The following is a 16,640-nucleotide window of genomic DNA, read 5'->3' as shown; positions in this document are numbered from 1 at the left end:
CAGGCGCTCAGGTGCTGCTCTGGCTGGGTTTGTGCATGGCAGCTGGGTATCCCTGCCCCACATTCCCCACACATCTGTGGGCCCCGCACTCACGGGGCTTTCCATGTCTGATGGATATCCAAGCCCCCTCACCCTGGCTCATACAAACCTGGCATAGAGCTCTCCTCCCCACACCCCCGCCCCCATGACAGCAGTGTGGGGTGGGGAAGGAAGGACTACGGGGAGGCCCTGCTCTGCTGGCAGGGAATCAGCCTGCGAGGGGAGGCTGGGCAGCACATGGCCACTCCAGATGGAAGCCATTAGCTGGGAATGCCTGTGATGTGGTCTGCAGCAGTGTAAACAAGAGCTATGAATTATCCAGCACCTTGTAAGCAGGGCTGGAAAGGATCCCCTGCTATCTTCACCTTCCCTCCCTCTTTTCCTATCTCCCTCCTTCTTTTCACCTCTTCTCTTGACTCCCCATATTACTGTAGATGTTTCTTAATTTCCACGTATGATGAAGCATGGACACTTTCTCCAGTGCTCCTGCTTTAAACCTGTGACACTCTTCAGGAAACTGAGAGCTGGAGAGGGGCTCAGCCTTCCCAAAGCACCCCTGAGCTCAGCCAACCCCAAGCCGAGCCAACATGATGCTTGACTTGCTGGGAGCCACCTCTCAAGTGCTGCTGCCTGCAGCAGCTCCCTCCCAGTGCCCTGCCTGCAGCTCTGACTCTCTTGTCTAGTCTCTGTCCCTCTGCTACTGTCCCTGATGAAGGGGTACTTCATCAGCCTGCTGAATGTCCAGAATATTTGGTCACGGGGGCTGAAACACGGCTTACAACAATGCTCATGAAGTATCCCATCTCCTTCAGGCTCCAAGATTCTGCCTGAATGAGGAGCAGAGGAAAGGGCTGAGGAGCTGGTGGCTGGGCAGAGGTCTCCTTTTCTTGGCAGGTGCTGATGGAGTGGCTGAACTGGCCATGTTGGGTGCTCCTCTCTGTTAACTGCTGCTTCTTGAGACAGCAAAATTGAACCACAGACTTATGTTTCTGTGTCTCAGTGATCCCATCTTGAAGCTCAAAAAACTATAAATACTAGGATCTTTTTGCTTGTTATTGAAATGTAGCTATTTCTGTCAAGGAAGGAGGAAGTTATTTAACAGAGCACTGCAATGCTGTATAATGTCTGAAGTAGCAGCATGATGCATCCAGCCACGTGTGATGAGGAAAATTTAGGAAGCAAAATGCAATTGCTCAAATTGAAGTACAAATTAATAGCACAGTTCTCAAATAGGGCCATGCATTCTTTCAGAACCAGAAAAGAAATTTTATTTTTTAAAACAAGGTGTCTTCCAGCTATGCCATGTGCCTCCTGCAGCCCTGTCTTTGGGATCTTGCCCCACTGCCTGTTGCCCTCACAGCACCCCATCCTGCAGCATCTGCTGCCTCACTGTCCTCCAAGTAGGTGTCACCCATCAGACACCTGAGTCTAAGCCCCAGTGGGAACGCTGTCAGAGATTAGACAGCTTCAGAGCAAATGTCACCGGTACTGCATGTCTGTTCCAGCAATAGCAAATTATGAGTTTGTTCTGTTTTAACCAGCCCACTGCAGAATATCTCTATGGCAGAGTCGCTGTAGCTCCCCAGCCCCTGTGTTGGGGTAGATGTCATCTCCCCAGGATGTTGTATGGGGTATGGTGGGCCCCCCGCAGCAATGCACGTCCCAGGAAGCAATGCAGCTGGGTGGCAAAATGGCTTTTGATGTAATCTGATATGGATGGCAGTACCTCAGAAAGCAGATGTCAGGAGAAATAAGCCCTGGCCAGCTGGACTGGTGCACGAGTTAGACAGCCGCCTAATGTCTGTTCCCTACCACCTCCAGGAGGGTGTCTCTGCTAATAGGGCTTCTTCCTGTCAACAGCCGTTCTCAGTTTCTTGAGCAGCAATGAAGCTGAACAGCTTTGGGGAAAAAACGTAGAGGAGAGTGGGCAGCAGTCCAGACCTTTCCCAGGGCACATCTAGAAGTTTCATGTTCTGGAGTTGCTCCCTGGGTCCAAGAAAATTTCAGTCATTGCATCCTGCAGCATATCCCTGGCCAGGTGGCTTGCCGGCATTCTGTACTCTAAGGCTTCACCAGGTGAGCGCTGCTAGGACCAGACTTCACAAACAGACATTCCCACTCGATCTGGTAACCTCGTGCTCATGTTTTCAGAGATTCTAGGGACAAAGAAGATCATCTTCTCCGGCTTTTTACATAATGTGAGCCCTGATTTTAATTCAGCTGGGACATACCCTATTCGTTTTCACTTTCAAAGATAATAAGGATGAAGTCTGTCTTTGCACAGTGCTAGTATTTAAAGCTGGAGGAGCCCTAATTGGTCTCATTTCACGTGTCTCCGGGGGACCAGCAGAGCATCGTTTCCTTTATGAAGTGCAGCTGTAACTTCTAAATGATTCAAAAGATGGCATTTCCACTGCTTTCCTGGAAATAACTTCTGCAAAAAGATCTTTCTTAGCTTCTCCACTATTCCTAGTATTAGCTATGCAAGTACAATAATTAAAACATCAGAAAATGTTTTCACCCTACAAGATACTACCAGCTTTGCTTGCATAGACTCTCAGGGTTTCGCACAGCTTTTACTTGCGTCCAAACCCACCTCAGTCTTACTTAACAGTGTCTTTTCAGGAATAAAATCCCCACATCTGTGAGTCCAATACTTTCCTCCCTCGGCCCTCTGGCAAGGCGTGCCAGCAGTCAGCCCTGCTCCCAGCCCCACGCCTGCCTGCACCCAGCCCCGCTGCCCTGGCAGCCAGCAGCTGCTGCCGCCCGCTGGGTGCATCAGTGCCAGAGGTACAAGTCTCCATAGCAACGCAGCTTTTTGTTTTTCTGAGGAACACTTTCAAAGAAGAGACAAAGCACATCTGGAGCTGCAGCAGTTGTCCTCCCCACCCAAACTGCAGAGCCAGCAAGAGCCAGTACCTTGGATTTTGTAGGCTCAGGGCTGGATGCACAAGGAGAGAGGAGGGGAGTGTGTGGGATGCAGGACAGAGATGCAGTGCAGGAGGGATCGTTATTTGCTTATGGGGTGTTTGGGTTCGTTTGCTTGACTACTGTCATACAAAGGGCTTCACATTGGAATACCTCAACCTCATCAGCCTGCTGTGTGTTCTCTGCCTGCTGTATGCTTTACTGAATGTTTTAGCAGGACTAGTTTTTATCTCTCTCATTTGTAAAGCCAGAGTATTTACGTGTCCCTACCTCAACTGCACGGCTTAGAGGGTAGAGACCAAAAGCCTGATACTTCATGGTCAGTGCTTGGAAAAAGTTCTTTAGGTATGGTATTATTTTCATTTTCAATGTCTAGTGCAAGCAGCAAGCATGTTGCTGCTGTTATCTGCTGTGTGATAAAGCCTCTCACTGTAGCACTGTGAACACATAAATTATCACTCAGGAGAGCTGCTTCTGCCGTGGGACCATACGTAGCCCATGCTGGACTGTACTTGTCTCCTTCAGTTTCCTTAACTCCTTATGGCATTGCCCATCAGGTAATTTTTTGCTCTGTTCTCAGAAGGCAGAGCAGATTATTCTTTTCCTTCTTTTTCTCTTTCCAGCTTCTGTTGCCTGCAGCCATTTTAGCAGACAATTTAAAAAGGAGGTGATAGTGGCTGGATGCATCCGTCACAGGAAAAGGCAGAGGAATCAGGCTGTGTGCCATCAACCTCTAACTTCAGCAGGCGGGATGTGGGAAAAAGCAAAGCCCAAGCCCAGCCAAATAAAGCTGGCCTGTAAAAGACCTTCATTCCTGAGGAATTTTTGAATTAAATACTGGCTAGAGCTGGCCAGATTCCACTGAAAATGACTGTCAACTGGATTTAAAAAGCAGGCTTTCATGTATATGTTTTTTATGTTGTTTCCCATTGTCTGTTGATTTCCCCATAGACACTGGGAAATTAGATCTTTTGCTCAACACTTTTGTTCCTTCTTACTTGGCAGATGGGGATTTCTGAATGTGACTTGGAGCAAGATGGCTGGCAATCCAGCAGCTGAGTGGTTGGGAGGATAGTCCCCAGCCTCCTTGGGCAGTTGAAAGCACCGGTGCCTCTCTTCTTTATCTGGACACTTGTGACTGGAAGGGAGTGCCTATGGCACTCGTCCTGTTGTAGTGATACTACTGGAGTCCTACTGCCCTTCACATGGACAAGCTGGTCCTGATTTCACTGAACTTCCACTGTAAAAGGGGTTCATATCTTAACTTCATCCTAAGAATGCCATTTTCAGTGTACAACGGTAGCCACAGATTACAGAATTGTTTTGGTAACTTACCTACTTCAAACGTTGGACTAGGAAATGAGAATTAGTCCCTCCTGGGGGCACAACGCCCTTATTACACTGTATTGAAAGAACTCGGATTTCTTTGGGAAAAAAAAAAAAAAAGGGAACAGCTAAAGCCACCTGAATCCCTCTGTCTGGAAGAAAGCCTGACAGAGACTTGGAAAGGGCAACTACAGTATTTCTTGAAATTACTGAAAGCAAATGGTAATTAGGAACAGCTGGAAATAATGAAATTGTCCACATGTTCGTATGTGGCATCTACACTGACCCAGATTGTATGCCTATGGCCAGAAAGTAAAAACACATCCCTTACAAGCATCCTTGCACTCCATACCACTGTTACATTATGGATTCATTTTTAATGGTACCCAGAAGTGCCATGAGAAGCATAAAAGGATGCATCTGTACAGGACATGTCTGCCACTGTTGGTGTTACTGCATCACTTAAGAGATCCTGGAGTAAACTTCTGCCCTTGGACTTGACTTCTTGTCATGGTCAGCAGCACACAATACTTTTACTCAACCATTTCTGTGATGCTGTAGGTCTTGAGTGCTGTTGGTTGTCTTCCATCTGTGTTACTGCTTGATATAATATTAGGTGAGAAGCATGCCTCCCTAGATTTGGCTGGCAAAGATAAATAATCTTCCACAGCCCAGCATGGTATGGTAGGGTAGGATCTACAGGGCAATTCTGAATCCCTCCTCATATCTCACTAGCGCAGCTGTTGCTGAGAGGTCCTGGCCATAGACCTCCTTTCCTTGGTGAGGGCACTTCTGTGGTCACCTGCTGTCTAATCTGCTGATTCATTTCAGCAACTTGGATTTAAGTGAGCAAACAAGGAGGAAAAGTGAGGAAGGGCTGACAACATTCCCCATAGTGCTGTAATGTTCTGCCTGTGGGAAAACCAGGCATCTGATGATGCCTAAGTGTTCTTGCTGTTGTTTCTCTCTTTCCAAAATCTCTTGGTATGTAAACTGTTCCCTGGGATGTGGAATAAAGTGTAAAGTCATTAGTAGCTAAAGTATCTCACCTGGAGAAAGTGAGACAAACATAGAAATATCATTTCTTTGAGCTTGTCTCACTTGCTACATCAGGTATTTTTCAAAATATGGGAAGTCAGAAAACCATGGTGACTTTACTGTCTATAAATCACAACTCAGTACTTAATTAATAGAGACCTCATGGCAAAAGGTGATCTGAGAAACAGTTTGAAGGGAGTCTGGTTCATGGTATCCTCCTTACAGCACGCAAGACATGTATTGATTCTTCCAGAAGGAGAGGAAGTGGGAAATGAAGCCATTCGGAGGACTGTGGGCAGTACAGTAAGGCCTAACATTTCTGGCAGGGGGTGAAAGAAAAGCTCATCTTTCACATACTGAAACAGTTTTTTCTTATCCAAGACTTAAGTATGTGTCTGATATTTTATTATGTCTTTGAGTACCTAATCTGAGCTCTGAGGAGCAGGAAGACCACAGTTATGATTAGATTATTTTTGATTTCCAGTGTAGGGAGTGGCATTAAATGGCTGTTTTGGAGCTTATCCTTCATTCTCAACATCCTGACTTGTAGGAAAGTACTGGGAAACAGCTACTGAGTGTAGAGAAGTCAGTGTCAGGGCACGGTGTGGCTGATGTCTCCCAGAAGACTGGGGTGTAGGGACCAGGGGTAGTATGGGGAAGGCAGAGCCCTTCCCACCACCCAGCCAGCAGCAGGGCGGCTGAGGGGCAGCGCTGGGCATTGGGCACCTCCATATGGATGGTGATAGATTGAGGGTGGGCAGGCAGGGCAAGGCTATGGCAGCTGGAAACTGGTGTCCTGTGGGATCTCTGGTGAAGGGACTGATGGCCCTGAGGACTGAAACGGGGTCCTAGCCATGAGCAGGGTAGGTGGAGCACCAGGTGAGGGGACCAGGGCCCTGTGTGAGGTTGTCAAGTGCCTGGGACTGGACATGGGTTCACGGAGAATGCTCCCACTCTCCTTTATGCTGAGTGAATTTGGTATGAGCTAGTTAATTACATTTAAATCTTTCATGCACTGTAAAATGTACTCTTGGCACCTTTACAGCGAAGAGAGCTATTGGTGATGCTTGTACAGCACCAAGCAGAATCACAAAGTTGCTCAAATTAAATGAGAGAGCTGATTTGGGTCAGGAAAGAAATGTAGCAATGTTAGGTATGTGCAGTTAAAAGAGAGAGTAAGTAGTCCAGTGAGAGAGCTACATGAATGTGACTATATTGCTTTTGGAACTAGGGCAGATTTAGATCTCTCTTAACTGCTTAATATGGTGGACATCCCTCAGAGGCTTCAGTTTGCACTTTCAGCTGCACGCTCCCCTAGGCTGCTTTAAAGTGCTTCTGACACAGAAGAAATATTCCCTCCTGAGTCACCCCCTTCACTGCAGAGTGCCACAACCTCGAGACCTATGTGGAGACACTGAAGACCAGCACAGACTCTTCAGCAACATCCCCCCACTGAATCAGAAATTGTGCATGACAGTTCCAGAGCTCCAAAATATGTAGCCCTAACTATATTCAGCCCAGTCATGCACATTATCTGTGTTTTCCACTGTCTTCTGCCCAGGGTACTGTGTGTGTGAAATTCTTCAGCCTCTTGTTTTGACTGGAGGAGGCCTAGCCATTTGCAAGCTAAGAATAGCCTAAATATAACTGTCAACAGAAAAAAAATATATATATACATACATAAAAAAATTAAATGCTAGTAAAAGAATGTAAAAAATGGAGCATGTCAGGAAAATATTTTGGCATTTCATTGGTACAAATACCCAGGCTCCCTAACCACTTTCAATACATAATCTAGATTTACTGCCTTTTTGAGATGGCTGAAGTGGGAGATTCTTTAAATCTCGACAAGACTGACCATAAGCATGAATCGTACAAATCCAGAGTTACAATTTTATGGCCTGTGTGAACACTTTTAACTGTGTGCTTTTGAGATTTATTGAGGTTCTCTATGTTTGAAGTGTTTTTGTGAAGAAAATTAGAATGTCAGTTAAAAACATGAAAATTACCCATAAATTCTCTTCGTTTTTGAGAGGTCAAAGGGAAGAAAATGTTGGCTTTCATCTCCCCCTCTCCCTCCCTCCAAAAAACAGAAAAAATTCCCCCTCAAAGAAAAATCAATATTTTTTTCCTCATCTTCTCTCCTGTTTTTTAAAGTTGATTCAACTTGATGAAGGTTACCAGGCCAAAACTGTAGACCTGGAGGATGAAAAATGCCTGAGCTTCACACGCCAGGAAAATGCAAGTAGTGACAAAACAAACTTCCCATGTGTGCCGCTCCCCATTGGCATTGCTTTCATTCATGCAGTTCTCAGCTTCCTAGGCTACAGCATGGAATTAGTTAGGAGTTGGATGGAAACCCTGCAGGTGATTTAAGGGAGCCCTGTAATAGCGATCACCTTTCAGCCACATCATGAAGACCTGAACTTATCACTTAAATAGAAGCCACATCTACATCCCTCCAGTGCAAGGAACCATATTTCAGACCCGCCTCAGCCTATCACCTCCCACCCTCTCTGTCTCAGATTCCTGCTGAGAATGACTGCAGAATTATGGAAACAGCAAGACAAGGCATTTCGTGTTGTACTTCTGATATGTGAGAAAATGCAGAGAATGAGAAATGTCAGGAGTAAAGCCAGCCTTAGGAGATATCCTCTTCTCAGACAAAAGAGATTTGGAAGTACAACCACCTTTATTTTAATGCTTTTCTGAACACCCCTGAATCTCTTGATGCATGGGCCATCACTAATGTGATCAAATCACATTCAGTCTGTCTGTGGATTTCTAAAGCACCTATCAGTGTCGTAGCTGGGTGACAGATTACAAGAATTAGAAGAGACATCACTGCAGTTCCATTTATACCCTATTCTCTGTCCCCCCTAAGGCATTGTAAGATGGATTCTCTGGTCTCTGCTAAATTTGCTTTGCAGTGCTTATGGAGCATAGAGAGAACTCAAACAGGCAGGAGATTCCCATAGGAAAACTCCCCAGCGCAAGGGAGATCTGTGCCACTTGCATAGCTGTTTTGTCTCTGCAATCTGTCCCTCATTCCTCGTCTCCCAGCAGGAGTAGGATGAAATGAACATCTATATTACAACAAATCTTTCTCTCATATAAGGTCCATTATCTTGTTTATGGTGGTGTAAACCGGAACATGTGATGTACTGTTATGGCTTCCAGTTGGATAAGGCAGCTAAGATTTGGATATTTGCCTCTCTGGCACGCCTTAGTCAAGGATCAAGGTCTCTCTTAATCCAGCTCTTTTGCAGGACAGCCATGGGGAAAGACACCCACTGTCTGTTTGCTGCTGACTTTATAGAGAAGGACTGCTGTGTGCAGTGCACCACGTATTGGGCTCAGCCTGAGGTCAGAGAACATGATGAGACATTCTCACAGATGAAGGTTTCCTGGCTCATGAGATCTTTTTGCCGCAGAGGATGGCAGAACAGAACTGTGGGCTTCCCAGGCTCAACCCACTCACAGGAAAACCAATCATCAATTCTTTGCTTCTTTTTTCTTCACGCAAAATAGTCACAAACTCTTTTCCTGACTGTTGTTGATAATCTCCTCCAGCCCCATAAACCTCCCTAAACAAAGCCAGCCAGCACGGTCACTGGAGAGGGGTTAATTTCTAAGCTCCAGTTTTATGTGAATTCATAATCTGCCCACTGTGCAGTGAAGACACAGTTTAAGTTTCTCAGGTTTTATTAGTGTTCCAGTTCTCCCCTACTTTGCTCCAGGTGGGCCCTGCAGCTGGTTACCAAAACTCATCCTGAACTGACTGCAGCCCAGAGAACGTCAGGACATTCCTTCTGGGCTTCCTGTCCAGCTCCTTGCTCACACAGGCAGCCATATCTTACAATCATTGGAGTAAATGTGTCTGATTCTTAAAGCCAGCGTTGTTTTTGGCCTTACTAAACCCATTGGGAGACCTTCACAGAGCTCCAGTGCTCTGAGCATTAGAAACCTGACAAACCTCAGTCCAAATGTATGCATGGCTAGTTTATACCCATTTGTTCTTATGCCAGCATTGTCCTTTATCTTTGAATAGCTCTTTCCTCCTTCCCATGTGTTCACCTCCTGAAGTATGTATTTATAGATAGCAATTATATCCCCCTTTGCTAGGCTAAACAAGCTAGGCTCCTTAGTTAATTAAGCTCTAGTGAATGATGCAAGGCCAAGCACCATGGATGCCCAAAATTTGCCGCGATCAGGGCTATGTTAACAGATAGTCGGGAGCCAAAAAGGACATGCTGAGTTTTACAGCACCTGCTTCAACTGTCCTCCCACTTCATGGGAAGCATCTTAGTTCAATGAGTGATCGAGTCTTCACTAGCCAGTCCTCCATTTTATCTTTAAGGTAAAGCAGATGTGGACTGCCTTTAAGGCACCCTGTTCTGTCCTGCTTGACATATCCAAGCAGCTGAGTAGCCCATACTACATTAATCACGTTGAGCTTTATTTTAAACGCAGAATTAAAAAGTGAAAAATGTGGGAACCTCTGTTGCTTGCTTGTTCAAAACATGTCCAGACAGAAACTGAGGAAATATGTGAGAGGCAACAGTCCTGCATCAGCTCTGGAGATGGACTGGAGGAGTTAACACATTTTTTCCAGCTTGTAGCACTGTTGTAATTCATCATTTCTATAGCACCATAAATTAGATGGCGCTTTGCAAACACAGAGGCAGTTTTTGCTTCCCTGAAGTCTCCAGCAGGACTCTCAGGATAGGGTGCCTGTCTGAGGTACACTTTTCCCCAGAAAGGCTTGTACTGTGAACTCTGTGCCTACAGGACTGCACCATTGTCCCACTGCAGTGGGAGTAAAAAGTCTGGGGAATGCAGAAGGCGGAGAGCTTTTTTCCCAACTCCTCCATACCACAGCTGGACTTCTCATCTCTCCATGGCCTGTTTTAATGTTGCCCGGATGGAGAATAGGCTTCTTGGGGCTTTGATTCAGCCTGGCTCTCCTCCAGCACTATCCACAGTACTCCCTCCCCTTCCATATGCTCTCCATTAACATCCTCCTGTCTGCTGAATAAGGAAAGAAGAACGCTCCCAGCCCCAGCCAGAGCCCCTGAGCCAGAGGAGTTCATCAGTCAGACTGGTTTCTCCTGAACCCAGAATAGGCCTCGTTAATGGGCCAGGAGGGGATTTTATTTTGCCTTTCAGCTAGTGGCTGTGCTGAGCCAGGAGCAGAGTCAAGTTACTGTGTCCGGGAATCTCAGCTATTCCAAGAGTAGGAGCAAGTGAGCTGCTGACTCAGGAGGTTTCCTCATATTTTCAAGCAGGGCTCAGTCCTGTCAGAGCAAACTGAACTGTTTGTCTTGCTTTCTTCTAGCCCCAAGACTGGGATTAGCAGAAGTCAAAGCCAATGGGAACAGTCTGGGGAATGGAAATCGAGCAGGACTCTACATCACACCTTTTTCTGGCATGGCCACAAGTCCTTGCAGACACTGAGATTAGTCCTTTTACTCTTTTTTACTCTTCTCCCAGGAGTAAATAAGTGCTGTACAGTCTATAGTACAGACATCCACAAGCTATGAGGCAGCTCATCTTTATTTGCACCATTTTGTAAAGGCGGAAAAAAAATCGGAGGGTGAAAACAGACTAGAGAGAGAAAATGTTTCCTTGTGATTTAGTGTCACAAGGGAGGCTGGTATTCAGGCATCCCTGTCTCCCTGCACTCTGCCATCATCCAGAGACCACCCTGCTTCCATTTTGTGCAGGGATACAGGAGGCTGTCTTCCTTTGGGCTTCTCAAACCTGGAACAGTTGCAGGCTGTGGCTGCTACAAGCAGTCACACTGAGTGCAGGAATCTCCTCCTTAATTCAAGTCTACCTATGTATTTTATTTCATTAATAGCATCCAATTGCTAAAGGTTTGTAGAGAAGATGAGGCTACTAAAAACTAAGAGCCTCCAAACTCACCCCATATGAAGCAATGCATGCTGCTTTTCTCAGAGTTTGCACCCCTCCATCTCCTTGCACTTCTGCAAGTCCATCCAGTCTGTTATATTTCTCTCTCACCCCCTGAAAACTTCTCTCAACAGTAGCAGTCACAACTCTCTTCTTCCAAGTACTGTTAGTCCTTTCCTCTTTGCTGCCTGCATCTGTGGGCTGTTATCTCCAACTGTCCTCAACATATCCTCAAACTCACCTCAGCAATGAATAACCAGCCCAAGAGGGAAAAAAAGGGCAATTGGGTACAAGCTGGTACTTATAAAACAGAACATTTCTTTCTGCCTGCAGGTATTGGCATGCGCCTGTCCCAGCCACTGCATTAGGATCTGATGTAGCAACAAAGATGGGTAAAAGCTTCTCCTACTTTCCTTCGCTCTACAAGACATGAAAGTCCCCAGCTAAGAGGCGCTTGGCCTGTGGCCCCAATACCACTTATCCCTGCAGTATGATGAGATGGATAGGATGTCTTTCTTAGCTTAGTATCTCACAGAGATTTCCCTTCCTATGGAGAATTTTCAGCTAACTTTGTGAGCACTTAATATCCCTCTAGAGATGCTCATCATTGCAAAGGCAACAAGCTGAAGACTGTTGCTGGCCCACGTGCCTTTGCACACTTGCTTTAGATCATGAGCTCTGCAAAAGATGCACAAATGGTGGTCAGGACTTGTGATGAGTAAAGGAAAGCAGCAGATGAAGGGCATGGGCTGGGACATTTTCTTTTCTGGTGAACTGACAATCTTGATTTTCTCTATTACTTCTTAACATGCCATTTGCATCAGGATAGGAATCTAATCTACAGTTAGCCCATTGAACAATGACCTCAGGAAGTCCAGATGTCCTCATCCAAAAACCTTTGACTTGGACGGGACTCAGTAATTTTGTTTCAGCTATTTGGACATGAATTAAGTATGTGGGACTGCAATAGAATAAAAGCTAGCAGGAACAGATTTCATTTGGACACCTGTAAGACAGGGTTTACTGAAAAAAAAAAAAAGAAAAAAAAAAAAAAGCAGGAGAAACTTGCTCTTATAAATTTAACCAGGAAAATGAACTTGTTAGTCTGTCATCTAGCCTAGTGAGTCACATGTTGTATCTCTTGGAAGCTGGTAACACCCCAGAAGTCATTAACTTAGCATAATACGTGCTTAACCAACATTTTGTCTCATATTAATAATAGCTCCAACTGGGCTTGCATGACAGTCTAGAGAAGGGGACAATTGCCAACAGGTGCCTAAGAATAGAGCACTCTTTAGTATTCAAGATGTCTGGAAAAAGAATTTTAGAGCATTTGGTTTTGAATCGAAGGCTTCTATTACAAAAAGTGATAGAGATGTTATAAATAGGACACCATGTTACAGTTGTATTGTCTAAAAAGCAGAACATAGGCTGAGTGAAAAAGGTGGGCACGGAGAGAAGATGGGGATGCCCTGAGCAGGATGGCTCCCATGTGAGGGCAACATTCAAAAGATGGGATGATGCTGGGAGCTCCAAATCTCTGGCTTCAGAGACAAAGACCATCTTGAGGGTGTCTGGATAAACACAGCTAAGCTATCAGGATGGTTCATCTCCTCAGAGGGAGGGAGTCCAAATGGTGCAGTGTTGCAGGCAGCCAGAATAACATGCGCTGCGTGACGTGAAATATTTAAGCACACATGGGCTTTTCTGTGTCTCCTGCCAATCTGCAGAGAGACTTGTTCTGTAAGGAGCTGTGCTAAGGAGAGAGAATTTCTCTGATTGGCATAACCTAGCAGCCTTCCTATGAGGGCCATGTGGCTGAAAGGCCTGACTTGGTTATGGGTAAACCCTACAATGTCACACTTACCCTTCCAAAAAGATGAAGGTATCTACTCCATGTCTGTCTTCCAGATAGTCCTGCTCTTCCTCAAGATGTAAACCTGAAGAAACAGAAATGCTCCAGCTGCACAGGGCAGCATCTGTGACAGGGAGGAGCACAGCAGGTGAAGATGTGTTCTGTGCTCAGTCCCTGCCCTTCCCTCCAGGTGGCTTCTCCTCCATGCACAGGGGTGCCACCTGACCCAGCAGGCATCGAGCTGCCTTAGGGGATGCACATGTGCCTACTTGACTCTCTCCTAGAAAACCTCATGCCTTCCCTAAGCATTACTCACACGCATACATATGCATACAGATGTAAACAGCATGATGCTGTATTAACACAGACCTATGATAATGGCAGTGAAACATGAAAGCTTCTCTCCTCACACTTGCTTTTCCAGTTTGAAAGAGCAGGAGTGAGCCCCTGCACAGATGGCAGTGGAGTACAGGCTCCAATTGCTTGCCCAGCAGCCTGGCTGCATTTCTGCCCGCCTTGCACCAGCATAGCAATAGCACTGCCACAGGCACTGCAGGGCAGGAGCCTTGGGATGCTTCTGACGCGGGTGTCATTTGGTGTCATGGGTAATTGTTGCTTCTTTACACAAAACAAACAAAGCCCTGCTGTACCGTCAGAGTCACCTGCTGTGGTTTGCCCAGGGGGAGAGAAGCAGGCAGTCATGGTCTGGCTGATGCAAGAAAGCATGGCGTGCTGCTGGGGGGATTAGTGGCATGCAAAGCCTTTCTGAGCACACGTCAGTTCAGCTTTCCTCTCCATACGTGCACACTCCATCCTAAACATGGGAACTGTCTGCCGGCTGCACTTGTGGAAGCAGTCAGATTGAGTGTTTGTAGCTGGGGGACTTAAAGCAGAGTGACACGCTCCCTCTTCTCCCCAACAAACCAGGGCAGCTGGAAGGGCTGAGGCTGGCTGGGAAGGCCACGAAATGGGAATCGCCTCCTGAGGGTGACCAGGCAGAAATCAGTGCTCTTTGCTAAAGGCTCTTTCCGCTCTGTACAGCAGGGCCTGGTGAAGCAGGAGGAGGTAAATGCTGTTTGTGGAGGAGGCAGGGTTGGTTTGCCTGGTTGCAGGCAGGGCCAGCTGCTGCAGCCGTGACCCAGCCGCAGAAATCTGAGCCTGCCAGCAGTTGTGCTGGGGAGGGCTGTGCTCTCACGTTTCCGTTTTGTTGTGGAGCCTCTGATAAGTAGCGGCCTTGCTTTTTTTCTTCTTTCCTTTCTTCCTATCTTTCTTTCTGTCTCTCTCTCTCTTTTTTTTTTCTTCCTGAATGTACTTCCACAGTCTCAAGGAAGGAATTTAATTAAAAAAATAAATAAATAAATAAAAAGAGCTCTGGAATGGGAACAAGTATGTTTCAAATTACAGAAAGGATGTTAAAGGTTCAAGAATTTGCGATCTGACTCCGCCTGTGTCTGTCTCCACCTCCCAGAGAGCAGCTCGCCTTGTGGCTTTTCCACCACGGCGGTGGGGCCGCGCTGCCAGGGGCCGGGGCCGTGTGTGGTGGGTGCCACGGCAGAGCAGCGGCCCGGCAGAGGCACCGGGCCTGTCAGACAGCTTGTTGGGACATTGGGCCTGCCGAGACGTGGCCAAGCTGGGACGTGGCCGTGCTGGGACATGGCCTTCCAGCTTGCACCATGCCCGGCTGTTGCTGGTAGGGCCTCCCGCACCCTCACAAGCTGCATTTCCAAGGGGTTCAGAAAACCTTTTTAGCAGTGCACAGCTTGGCTTGAGCGCAATCCTTTTTTTGTCTCTCAGGGTGTGTATGTGCAGGACTTTTTCTTGCAGTGGTTCGGCTGCATCCCAGGAATGTGCTGGGACCACTTCTGAGAGCACAGCGCCCTCTGCTCGGTGGAAATGGACAAAGGTGCAGCCTTCGCGGGGGCCAAACCCAAGGTGCACGGTCCTCCTGTGCTGGCACCCGAGAAAAGCAGTGCTGCCGTGAACACCATCTTGCCTCACAGTGGGACCAGGCCCCAGCGGCTGAAGCTGTGCTATGGGCTGTAAAGCTGTTCTATGCTCTGGTCCCAGCTCCCCAGCTCAGACTTCTCAGCACGTGTACTCAGAGTCACTGGTGCTCCCACTTTGTCTACGCAAAGATGGGGTGAGAAGGAACCACTGGCAAAGAGGACAGTCACAATGGCTTGATCTTCCCTGAAGTTATGGCTGGATCTAGTCTCAGGCCTTCATGAGGGCCACACCCTGTAGACCTCCATTATATGACTGCTTAGTTTATCTTGTGACAACAAATGCAGGCATAGACATTAGCGAATTGACATACTCGATGTGTATTTGGCAGGACATTATTTCCATGTCCTTCCGTGACACGATCAGATCCTCCCTTCTCCCTGAGGCTGGGAATACACTGGTCCCCAGAAAGCTGTGCAGCAAGTGAGAAGTGAGGGCACAGAGAAGGCCACCAGAACAATCTGCCCAGCCTGCAGACTGTGTCCTGCTGGCATCTCATCAGCCTGCAGGAAAGTAGTGGCAAGGAATGAACTATGAGTTGACTGAATGCTTCTGTGGGCCAAATTCAGAATGCAGTCTGTTTGCTGGGTTCTCTGGGGTAAGGAACTATGAATTAGCTTCAGTATTACAGATAGATAAGGAATCACCTACTGAATAAGAAAAGAACAACTATAACTTACATTTTCAAGAACTGAGATTCATTCTGACCTATGTTTTTTCCAGTGTCTTGCTAAAACATTTAGCATCAGTCAAATGACCCAAATCCTCTATCTCACACTGAAAAAAATAAATTCTGTTGTTGCAAACTTTCACTTCATCATGTCTTCAGATTTGGTAAAGTTGTTGTGATTTATGCAGGTAAGGATTTACTCAATGAATAGACAGGGAATGTAAGCATCTCAGTACACCGTCAAGTGTGTTGCGCATAGCATGCTCCCAATCTCATGATGCTGGACTTTGTGCACAGCTGCAGGACACTCCTTTGAATAAGGCACGTGTCCACTGATATATGCAGAACATCTTTTGGTGTACCATTATATGAATGGGAGGCCACTGGAACAAAGAACTATTGATGCAAGCTTAAAAGATGACGACCAATATCAATGTATCCACTTCCACAGCGTATGAGATTTCTCCTTTGAAAGCGAATCCTAAAAATCCTTTTGGCCAGTTCAGCGAGACAAGCTGAATAAGCTGAAATTGCTCTGCATATAACATTAGTTGTGTTGTATATGTGCATACATATATATATATATATGGGATTTTCAAAGATTATGACTAGCAATGTCTTTTTTTTTAATGCAGAGCTGTATTTCATAGGTGTTGCCGTGGCACCTAGGCAATCAGTCTGAATGGGACCTCCTTCTGCTGGGTAAGGTCTGTTACAGATAGAAGATATTCCCTGTGAGAGATCTAAGTGTTCATTTAAAGTAGCTAACACATTAGATACAGTAGTGTGCATGCTGAGTTTTCAAAACACGTTACTTAATAGTAGTTATTTGCTTTCTACCGTTGAAGAGAGCTGGCTATGTCA

At 46.4% G+C, this 16,640-nt stretch overlaps 1 long non-coding RNA gene across 3 annotated transcripts in view; it reads left to right on the top strand.

The window, feature by feature from the left end:
- The window catches only part of LOC104911202 (uncharacterized), a 99,559-nt gene that overhangs the window by 59,222 nt on the left and 23,697 nt on the right, over window positions 1–16,640 (top strand). Inside the window, exon 3 of one of the 3 annotated variants that reach the window (XR_014883668.1) lies at window positions 16,412–16,478. The exons of the other annotated variants lie outside the window; for them this stretch is intronic. This is a non-coding gene — a long non-coding RNA (uncharacterized LOC104911202). The remainder of the gene's footprint in view (window positions 1–16,411; window positions 16,479–16,640) is intronic. 3 annotated transcript variants of the gene reach the window in all.

Source organism: Meleagris gallopavo, chromosome 5 (genome assembly GCF_905368555.1).
Source record: "Meleagris gallopavo chromosome 5, MGAL_WU_HG_1.1, whole genome shotgun sequence".
NCBI lineage: Eukaryota > Metazoa > Chordata > Aves > Galliformes > Phasianidae > Meleagris > Meleagris gallopavo.
Note: the sequence above shows the minus strand (reverse complement) of the source record. Positions and strands in the feature narration are given on the sequence as shown.